General features: G+C 44.6%; 1 pseudogene across 1 annotated transcript; it reads left to right on the plus strand.

Moving 5' to 3' along the window:
* The first annotated feature begins 6301 nt into the window (after window positions 1-6301).
* Window positions 6302-10967, plus strand: LOC100216996 (serine carboxypeptidase pseudogene; annotated as a pseudogene). The gene is made up of 13 exons (NR_159526.1): window positions 6302-6499; window positions 6596-6815; window positions 6887-7009; window positions 7084-7186; window positions 7302-7339; window positions 7767-7868; window positions 8073-8153; window positions 8549-8695; window positions 8799-8870; window positions 8984-9104; window positions 9290-9403; window positions 10155-10200; window positions 10576-10967. The product of NR_159526.1 is annotated as a serine carboxypeptidase pseudogene (transcript).
* The last annotated feature ends 367 nt before the right edge of the window (window positions 10968-11334 follow it).

Raw genomic sequence — 11334 nt, forward strand, 5'->3', positions numbered from 1 at the left:
CGGAGGTCCCACATTCCGAATAGACTTGATTCGGTCAGGGTCTATTTCTATACCATGTTCATGTATGACAAATCCTAAAAACTTACCAGCCGACACTCCAAAAGCACATTTACGTGGGTTCATTTTCAAACCATACTGACGCATTTTATCAAAGGCTTTGCGCAAATCAGCTATATGAGAACTAAACTCAGCTGATTTGACTACAATATCATCAATGTAAACTTCCACAGTGTTTCCTAACAATTCATGGAAGATCAAATTCATAGCCCTCTGATAAGTAGCACCAGCATTTTTCAGACCAAATGTCAGGACAACCCACTCAAATAAACCAATGAAGCCTGGACATATAAAGGCCGTTTTAGACGCATCTTCTTCGGCCATGAAAATTTGATTATATCCGGCATTACCATCAAGGAAGCTAATAATTCTATTTTCTGATGCATTATTGATTAATGTATCGGCTATGGGCATGGGATATTCGTCTTTAGGAGTTGCTCTATTTAAATTGCGAAAATCAATGCATACTCTAAGTTTACCTGACTCCTTCTTCTCCACCGGCACAATATTGGAGACCCATTCTGCGTATCTGCAAGGTCTGATAAAATCAGCTTCTAGCAGCCGGTGGATTTCGTCCTTGATGCGTGGGAGAAGATCTGGACGAAAGGTTCTAGCTCTTTGCTTGAAAGGTCTGAAACCAGATTTAATAGGCAGCCGATGCTCTACGATCTCTTGGCTTAATCCAGGCATTTCAGTATAATTCCAAGCAAAGCAATCTGAATATTCCTTCAATAGACCGATCATCTCATCTCTAGGATCGGTCTCCAGGGTCTTGTTTACAAAAGTCGGCCTTGGAGTTTTACCATCTCCTATGTCAATCTCCTCCAAAGGATCGGCCGATGTAAACCCCTGTCCTAGTTTATCAAGATCCCTGAATTCCTCTATCATGTCCCCCACAGAGGAATCAGATGATCTTTGTGTGATGGCGGACTTTCCGGTCTCGTGGACCGGATCATCCGTAATACTGTCTTTTCGCTGTGGTAGATGTTCGGTCTTAAAGTCCGAACTCTTTTGTGAAAGACCAGACCATCCGGCCTTGGCGGCCGAACTGTCCGTGACCAAAGACTCATGAACTTTGTGTGTATTCATCATTTAACTTTATTTAGGATTTAGCCGATTCTCCATCGGCTCTAGCATTACAGGAATGAAACCTTTCTTATCTATACTTATGAATTGATAATCAGAAAAGTCTACTCCTGTGAGACATGTAGCAGTCTCATAAGTCCAGAGTACAGGGGCATCGGCCACAGCGATGCAGGCCGATACATCAGCATGTACTTGTTCTATGTCATCGCCTACCCATTGTATCAGCATTTGATGTAATGTAGAAGGTATACATTGATTGGCGTGAATCCAATCTCTGCCTAGGATTAAACTGTAATTTCCTTCTACATCAGCGACGAAGAATGCAGCAGCAAGGGTCTTAGTCCCGATGGTTAATTCAACGGACGTGACTCCCCTGGCTTTGATCGAACTATCAGTCCCAACACCGCTGAGGGTCATGTTGGTCTTGACAAGTTCGTCATCTTGTTTACCTAATTTTCTGTATAATGAATAAGGCATTAGATTTACAGCCGCCCCTCCATCTACCAACATCTTAGCAATCGGTATCCCATCAATGTGACCACGCACGAAGAGCGGCTTTAAATGATTTACCGATTCCTTTGGTTTAGTAAAGGCGGCTTCTTTAGGACCAAAATCAAACTGGGCAACAACAGGTTCATCGTCGCCGATGATAGTACAATCGGCAGAAAATGTAATAATATTTACATCCATACCTGGGCGTTCTGGAGAAGCCTCGTAGTCGACCAGGTCTTCTCCCAGCAGGTCGTTCTCTTCCATTGATGTTGTCGTGTCGTTGGAGGCTTCCTGGTGAACGGCGGACGGTCCGCGTGTGGGGGCCGGACGGTCCGCGCTTGGTGCAGGTTGTCCAGAGACTTCCTGGTGAACGGCGGACGGTCCGCGCGCAGAGGCCGGACGGTCCGCGCCTGGTGCAGATTGACTTTCTATTTTTGTGGCCGTTTGTTTTTTCTCAACGGCCTTCGGTCTCCATTTCTTTTGTGGTGGCGGGTATAGTGGATGTGTGTCATTAAATGTCTTTTCCACCTCCTTCTCCTGGCTCTCCTTTGCTCTTAGGCGCTGTAATTTTCTCTTTTGGGATCGTGTCAATCCCGCTGGGCACCATCGAGGCATGGAGTATTTTGGATCAGCTGTTTTGATGGTAGCTGTATCCTTTTCTGTTGTGTTGGCCGATTCGCCGAAAATCATCAGCCCTTTATTGTCTCCCTGTATGACAACATCTGCAGTGCCTATTTTGATGATGTCCTTTTTTGTTGTTCTTTGAGTTGCTACAGGCATATGCCCCCCTGCCGGATTGGTCGGCCTAGGAGGCCGAGTAGTCCGGCAATCTTGTTGGGCCTGTGCCTGGTGACCAGATTTAGCAGCGCTCAATCGGTCTTGCACTGGCGGCGCCAACCTATCAAAAACGGATGTTTGGGGTGCCCCCCAGGTGGGGTACTGTGGCATCCCAAATGGATATGGTGGCATGCCCCACATTTGATTTGGGACATATGGTGGAGGTAAGTATGTGTATGGATATGGCATAGATGGATAAGGAGGTGGAGGGGTCCATGTCGGTATGTTAGGTCTTAATTGTACAATAGGACCTTTCATTTCTTCCGATTGGTGAGGTGGTCCAATCGGCCTGACCTGACGTTGCTCATGAACGGGTGAGCGGGATCGCTTTGGTGGCCGGTCACTGGGGCCGGCCTTCTTTTTCACGTATTTAGACAACAATTGATCGAAAGTCGGGCCAGGCTTGATCAGCCGACCAGCTGCTTTAAATGTATTTGTTTTCCACGTACCTATCTCGGGTCGTCGTGGTTTGAAGGTACGTGGTTGCTGCGGGTCCTGAGCACGGCCGGACCGTCCGCTGGGGTTCGCCGGACCGTCCGGAGAAGCGTCGGACAGTCCGCGTCTGGATGGCGGACCGTCCGCGATGCGCAGAATGGGTTCTTGCGCCTGTCTCCCTGTCTATGTTTGCCCCCCAGTGCCAGAGGCTGTGATGGTCACCTTCAAGGTCTCCCCTCCATCAGGAGTCTTCTCGGCTACCACTTTTCTGCAAGAAGTCTTATGATTCCCACCGGCCTTTCTTGCATCGCCGATGACTATTTCTTTGCCTTTGCCTTCATCGGCTGTGTTTGGCCGAGTCAGGACTTTCTTGCCCTCAAAGTCGATCATGTTCATTGGAAAGGGCTCCGTGTCCACCTGCATTTCCTGAAATTTCAATCGTCCTTCGTTAATGGCCGATTGAATCTGTCGACGGAATACATTACAATCATTAGTGGCATGAGAAAATGAGTTATGCCACTTGCAATATGCACGACGTTTTAGCTCGTCGGCGGATGGAACAGTGTGATTTATTTTAATGTTGCCATTTTGAGTAATTCATCAAATATTCTATCACACTTACCAACATTAAATGTAAACTTAACCTCCTCTTGCCGTTTCTTTTGAACCGGCTGTAAGGAGGCACAAGCCGAAGATTTGGCCTTCTTTGGCCAAACCATTTCAGCAGCATACACCTCTGCTGATTCGTCTTCTGAGCTACTTTGGTCGCATTCTACTACATGTATGTTGTGACGAATTGTTTTAGCAGTTTCTTTGCTTCGGCTTTCACAAGCCAAAGCTCTCTGGTGTAATTGTGCTAGTGTAAAGAATTGGATGCCTTCTAATCTTTCTTTTAAATAATATCGTAGACCATTAAAGGCTAATCCTACTAACTGTTTTTCTGCTAAATGAATTTGAAAGCATCGGTTTCTTGTATCTCGGAATCTCCGGATGTAATCATTAACCGATTCATCTTTTGTCTGTCGCAATGACACTAAATCTACCAAATCCAACTCATAGTCACCGGAGAAAAAATGATCATGAAATTTTTGTTCTAGATCCCCCCATGATGAAATGGAATTAGGAGGTAAAGTGGCATACCATGCAAACGCGGTTCCTGTTAAAGATAACGAAAATAAGCGCACGCGAAATGCCTCTGTGTCGGCCAATTCTCCCAATTGTGCTAAGAACTGGCCTATATGTTCACGCGTGTTTTTCCCTTGGTCACCCGAAAATTTTGCGAATTCGGGTATTCTAGTTCCCTGTGGGTATGGGTGGTGATCAAATCGGCTGTCATAAGGTTTCCGATATGATTGCCCCCCAGGGACCATGCTTACTCCGAGCTTATCTCGGAACGCCCCGGCTATTTCTTCCCTTACTATATCAATGGCAGCCGGTGCAAGACCACCGGCTCTCTGGTCAAACATAGGTGGGGTTGGCTGGATATTAGCATGTTGTCTTTCCCCCCATTGGTTTGAGTTACGTGGTGCATTTTCATTTGTCCTATATGGGTCATAGGTTTGATCGTTTCTTTCCGGCCTTCTAGGTGGGGCCGGAAAGCTTTTCTGGGCTTTGGATCCTGAATTAATGGGCTGGTGCATCGCATAGTGTGATGGGAAGTGTTGCTGGGACGGGCGAGGATTCATGTAATAATCCTCCTCAAAATACTCATGCGCGGACTGTCCGGATACGTACCCGGACCGTCCGTGGTTATATGCGGACCGTCCGTCGTTGTATGCGGGCCGTCCGACTGGGTAGTTTGAGTTCTGTACCGTGTGTGGTGGCTCGGGCGCATATCTGGGTAACTCATTAAAAATAGGCCCGACTGTTGCTGGCCCGGACGGTCCGCGCTCACGTGCGGACGGTCCGGGCATGTGCAGATCGGCTGGTTTGCTGCCGATTTGCGGTTGCTTAGGGTATGTGTCCATCGGCATCCCATAAAGGGGTTGTGACTGGTCGTGACAACCTGTAGCCGATGTGTTACACGCGTTATCTCCTAACCCAACCTCGTGTGAAGGAAAATTTGCGATGTTAGACTTATCGAATGCACGTACTAGTCTCTTAACATCGCTTTGCATACCCCCTATGATGCTCTGCATTTGTTCACGCTGCTCTTCTACATAATTTCTAAGAGATTGTAGCTCGTTGGTATTACTTACATTGGGGATATCTGACGTGGGTTGGAGCGAAGCCGGATCCGTCGCCCGATGTCGGACGACCTTGTTGTTCCTGTCCACTTTGAAGTTGGCCAAGAATCTTGCTTTCGCCTCCTGGATCATCCGCTCCTTGTGCTCCTCGAACTGGAGCTGCTCGTCAGCCGGCAAGGTTTCCCAAGTCGGCTCTATGATGTTGCTTGGAGAAATATCAGAGCTATCCCTTGAACCGGCCATTGAGGGCCGATTTGATAAGCTTAGATACGTTTTCCCCAGCGGAGTCGCCAAAAAGTATGTTGACACCTTTTTGGAGGCGCCAATTACTCAAGAGAACCAGCGGCGGTGCTCTCTGGTCAGGCGCGGACGGTCCGTGGCACGGGGCCGGACGGTCCGCGACCTGGTGCAGGAGCTCGGGTTTCCTGCCTGACGGCCGGACGGTCCGCGCCCTAGGGCCGGACGGTCCGCGCGTGCGCAGGGGCGGCGGAAATCGCCGGCGGCGGCCTGGATCTCGCTCCCGGGAGGGACCCCGTCGGGGAGGAGAGATCCTAGGGGTTGTCTAGGCTCGGGCCGGCCGACCTAGACTCCTCCAATCGGCGTAGAGTCGAAGAGAGGCGGAGAATTTGGGGATTGAGAGGCTAAACCTAAACTAGACTAGAACTACTCCTAGGATAAAATGCGAATAAAAGCTGTATTGATTCGATTGTTGATGATTACAAATCGCCCGTAGACCTCTCTATTTATAGAGGAGGGGGGCTGGACTCTTTACACAACTGATTCCGAGCTAATCCCGCGAATATAGCTAACAACCGTAGCACAAAACTCGGAACCCTAATCTGTTCTGCGCACGCGCGGACCGTCGCCCACAGGCGCGGACCGTCCGGACCGCGGACCGTCCGGCCTCAGGGCCGGACAGTCCGCCGCTCAATTCTGGTTCGAACAGTTCCATATATTTTTTATATTGTTTTTTGCTTCGTGGCAACGCATCGGTATGGACTAGTTATAATATAAAAACGAAAGGATATAATAGCTTTTTTTATATGTAAATAAGAGAGACGGGGACCCTATAAATACCTGCTACCTGTACTGTTTACGAACATATTTTTTATCTAATAAAGTTTATTTCTCTATTTGGTGCTTGCATGCCAACACATCTGTTTTTATATATTTTTAGTGGTCCATTTGCACCCTATCCACAGTATAGGGACCGGAGTGGCATTTGACCAGCTGAAGTCAACAGGCATGCCGAACGGTGGCGGCAAGAGGTGGCTGCTGCTGCTGCCGCTGTCGCGGTGGGTTCTCCTCCTCGGCAGCCTCCAGCTCCCGGCGGTCGGCGGCAGCGGCCATGTCGTCACGCGCATGCGCGGGTTCGACGGGCCACTTCCGTTCTACCTCGAAACCGGGTAGTAAACTGCTTCCGTGCTTGACTGCAAACCGCCCAAGTTTTAATTTTCTTCTCACCGGCACCGCCGGTGCGGCGGCTTCGTATTGCGATGCAGGTACGTGGAGGTGGACGAGCAGCAAGGTGTGCAGCTCTTCTACTACTTCGTGCGCTCGGAGCGCGACCCCTACGAGGACCCGCTGCTGCTGTGGCTGTCCGGCGGCCCAGGCTGCTCCGGCATCTCCGGCCTTGCCTACGAGATAGGACCCTTAAAATTTGATGCCCGAGGGCAAGGTGAATTTCCCACTCTTCTCTACCGACCGGAGACATGGACCAAGGTGCGTCCCCTTCAATCTGCCACTTATTCATAGAAAAGGTCATTCGTAACAACATTTGTGTGGCTTCGCAGGTGAGCAACATCATATTTGTGGACTCGCCGGTGGGGACTGGGTTCTCGTACGCCAAGTCCGAGGAAGGGCTCGAGACCGGCGACACCAAGCAAGTGAAGCAGCTAGTCATTTTCCTCAGGAAGGTTAGAGCCTTCTGCACAAATCAGAACACAAACTTCTGTTTGTTTTGCTCTGAGATAATAATTGTTGTGTGCAGTGGCTCCAAGACCATCCCCGGTTCGTGATGAATCCTCTTTATATTGCTGGAGATTCATACAGTGGTCTCATCATTCCTACTCTTGCATTAGAAATTGACAGAAGTAAGCTTCCATCTGTTACTCTGTACATCAGGGATTTTTTTTTACTTGGGTGCACATTTGAGGGTGTACACATGATGGAGCTGTTATTAACACTTGATATCTGTACAATTTGCAGGCATAGAACTCGGTGAAAAGATATTTTCCGGTCTCAAGGTTTGCTGAAATGTCTTTTATTTAATTATTAAGACATTTATCACCCGAGCTTACCTCGATTAACAACATCGTGCATTTGCACTTTTTTTTTATTTCTTTCTGTTTTTTTTGGTTCAGGAACAAGTCAACTCAGACCATAAAAATAAAACGAATTGTACATCCTCCATAGAAAGGATCAAGATTTATGAATGAACATACAGTTTCGTGCACGTTCTACTGTACTGATGTAGCTATTTACTTAACATTTACTTTAGAGTTTGATTTTAAAAATGAACTAATCCACAAGAAGATAATTAATCTTAATGAATCAAGAAGATATAATGGAAAATTTTTACTTTTCATGTCTGGGCCTAGCTACACAATTTAGGTTCTGCTTGGATTGGTTATAGAACACGTGGACAATTCATTCTTTTTTCCTTCAACTCAGGGGTACATTGCTGGCAACCCGTTGACTGGCGGACAGTTTGATACAGACAGCCAAATTCCATACTTTCATGCCATGGGACTTGTATCCGATGAACTTTACAAGGTGATCCGTTATTTCATGAAAGCTAAAGTGATTTACACACAATACTTTCAGAGTATGGTTCTATATTCTCTAAAGATAACATTTAAGATCATCTGATAAGTGATAACAAGTAACCTATCTGTTCAAATTCATGGTTTCCATAACACAAAATTACCCTTGTTATATATGTTTCACACATTTAGAATACGATAATTTTACCTACAGAATGCTAGGGAGAACTGTGGTGGAAAGTATAGTGCTCCACTGAATGCTGTATGTGCAGAGGCTGTCCAAGCTATCAACAATGTGAGTACTCCTTAGATATCTGATACAATGTGTGTAACATAGAGCTCATTACATGGAAATCATATTGATCATGTGTGACATCATTGGATATAACTCAAAAGCAGTCTTGTTATATACAATTTTAGTTATGCTTTCTGCAAACGTAGTATTTACAAATAGTTATGTTCAAAATTACATGTTAGAGAGAAATTAACGTTCAAACTTACACGTTTTCTTTACTATAGCCTGTGGGGGCTACGAAACAACAGAGCTTATGGCATTAGCTTGTCACATATTTTGAATCAGACATTGTAGTAGCCTATGCATCAATTGGGGCCATATATTGTGCTCCTGTCCCTTTATACTGCCCGGGCGTGTGGCTCCCATGATTTACTGCCTAAATCATGAAAATGCAGTGCACACGGGATATCAATAAGCAATACATCTTGGATCCTGCTTGCCCGGATGATGATCTGTTGAGCCCCAAGACTGTAGCAGAGACAGATGGAACGAGCAGGTTGATGCTAGAGTCTGCAGATTTTCTACTTGGTTCCAAATGTGCAGCTAAGTTCCAAAGATCATATCCTTTAACTAATTCAATCCCCTTGTCCCTACACTGTCAAGTCCTTGACTGCTTATCTGACCTACACTTTCCTTTGGCCGCAGGAAGCTTTATACATTCTATCCTACGCTTGGGGGAATGATGATACAGTTCAGGAGAGCCTCGGTATCCGCAAGGTATTAGCAGTCTAGGATGCACAGTATATACTCTTTTTGGAGGAAACAAAGGGCACATTTTGCGTTTTGCATTTAGTTTGGTTTTGACATTGGACATCTCTACATTATTCCAGGGGACAATTGGAGCATGGAAACGATACAGCCATGCATTGCCTTACAATTATGATATCCAGAGTGTAGTGGATTACCATTCAAGGCTAGCCACAAAAGGATACAGGGCGCTGATATACAGAGGTACTTAACCCTGAAAATCGATGTCTTATATTGCAAATTGTAGATTACAGCATACACCAGTCATGGACGTTACATTATCTGCAATGTTTTTTGGGCTAGCTAAGAAGTGAATATTATTTTTATATCTGTTGACATGCTTATCAAAGTATTGGTATTATTGATTGTGCAATTAATTTATCATGCAGCGGCGACCACGATGCTGTTGTACCCCATGTTGGCACACAAGCATGGATTAGATACCTCAACTTGACAATCGTTGATGATTGGCGACCATGGTACGTTGGAGGCCAAGTTGCTGGGTAAGGACTAAGGAGCATGCTTACACAAGATTTCTCATTCCCAAATGTCAACACACCTATGAGTTGGTTCTTGCCTTCTTGGTTGACTTACCCTGGACAATTAAGTTGTTATATAAGACTTAAAAATTTAGGTGTCTAAATTTTAGCTTCCTTTCAGGCAACGGTTAGTGCATATATTTCATACTAAAATAGCATATTTAGTTCGTTGCAATTTATGTAAGCATAATCTGCAATTTTTGGTTCCATGGATAAAAAAACTCATTAGACAAAACCATAAATCTAGCAAAATTTGATTCGTGTTGGCACAAAGACAATTAACAATTTATAATTGCTTATATAGTCAGACAAGTACAAAAAGTTTATGATGCAAAATTACAAAAGTAACAAAATACTTATTCTAGTTCGTTGTACAAGAATGTTGCCTGAAATCATCTTTAAAATTCAGACACCAGAAATATAGGCAGAGAGTGTTGTTATATTCCTGTTGAATTATTCCCTGTCAAATATATTTTTCTTCTGAAATTCTGTTTTGTATATGTCAACGTTGTTATTAGTTTATGGCACGGAAAGTTGTGAATGGGCCTTTTTGAAAATCTGTTCTAAAGTACTAACACAGTCTTCTCAAAGAAATCTCACCGGTCATGGAACTATCTTAAGCAAAAATTGAACAACTTTGTAGCAGGTAGATTTTATACAGTAATACTGCCTCTATTTTTACATCCCTCTAACTAGTTCATTTGTTTCCTCCTAGATTCACAAGGAGTTATGCGAGCGGCCTAACATTTGCCACCGTGAAGGTAGTAGCTAAGTGCTAAAGAAAAATGTTTTTTGTCCAAAACACTACTCTCTCTGTCCCAAATTAAAATGCATTTTAAGAAGTCAATAGATTCATACAATACTTGATATATGTGTTTTTAGATTCATCATCATTCATTTGAATATAGACATAAAAACTGAGAGCTAAAATAAATACTACCTCTGTTCTCGAATATTTGTTGCCGGCTAGTTCATTTTTGAACTAAAACACGACAAATAAAAAAGAACGGATGAGGTACTATTTTAGTATGGAGAAAGTATTGATTAAATTTGGATACTATGTATTATGAAATTCCGTAGTTATATATGAACTAGTACATTTTATATCACAATCTTGAGTGCACAACATTTTGCAGGGTGCTGGACATGTTGCGCCGTTGTATAAGACCTTGGAATGCCAAAAAATGTTTATAACATGGATTTCAGGGAATCCTCTTTGATGCAAGTCTGATAGAATGACCCATCGGTTATCTGAGTGGGCGTCAGCCGTCAGGAATCCTCTTTGAAGGGTCAGTTGCTTGGGTTTCTTTGGTGTCAACTGGTTCAAATCCTTGATCGATATGGTTGATCGTAATATTTTTGGAACTTATTTCAAGATTTATTAACGGTATTGTTCTCTTAAGACCTGCCTGTTGATTCTGTTCATATAGGTGAACGTGCATATGTTGTTGCTATATGCATACATGGGGACATGGGGTGTAGGGGTGCTTGTGCGTTCGTACAAAAAATAAAGTGCCAATTTGGATTACTTGTTTGGTCCCCATGCAGGTGTATGTGCAGTTGCGTGTAAAAATTCTTTGCATAAAACAATTATAACTTGCTTCCTAAATCTTCATCTAATCTTGCTGTTCGGTACTGACACGCTGTTAGGTGGGCCCAAACACTCAGTAACAAAATGTAGAGCACGAAAGAGCGATAAGACGGTTGGTGGGAATTGTAGCTTCTCATTATGTGTGTCCCATCCTGCTACATGACAATGACGGGGGTATTTATATAGGGTAGGTGGTCTAAAGTACGGTCTTACCCTCGGACACCAACCATATCCAGGGGATATCCAGTGTAACAGAGTAATTACAGTGTTGTCTGTACAATAAACGACGCACACTAGATAGTGT

Source organism: Zea mays, chromosome 10, assembly GCF_902167145.1.
Source record: "Zea mays cultivar B73 chromosome 10, Zm-B73-REFERENCE-NAM-5.0, whole genome shotgun sequence".
Taxonomy (NCBI): Eukaryota; Viridiplantae; Streptophyta; class Magnoliopsida; order Poales; family Poaceae; genus Zea; species Zea mays.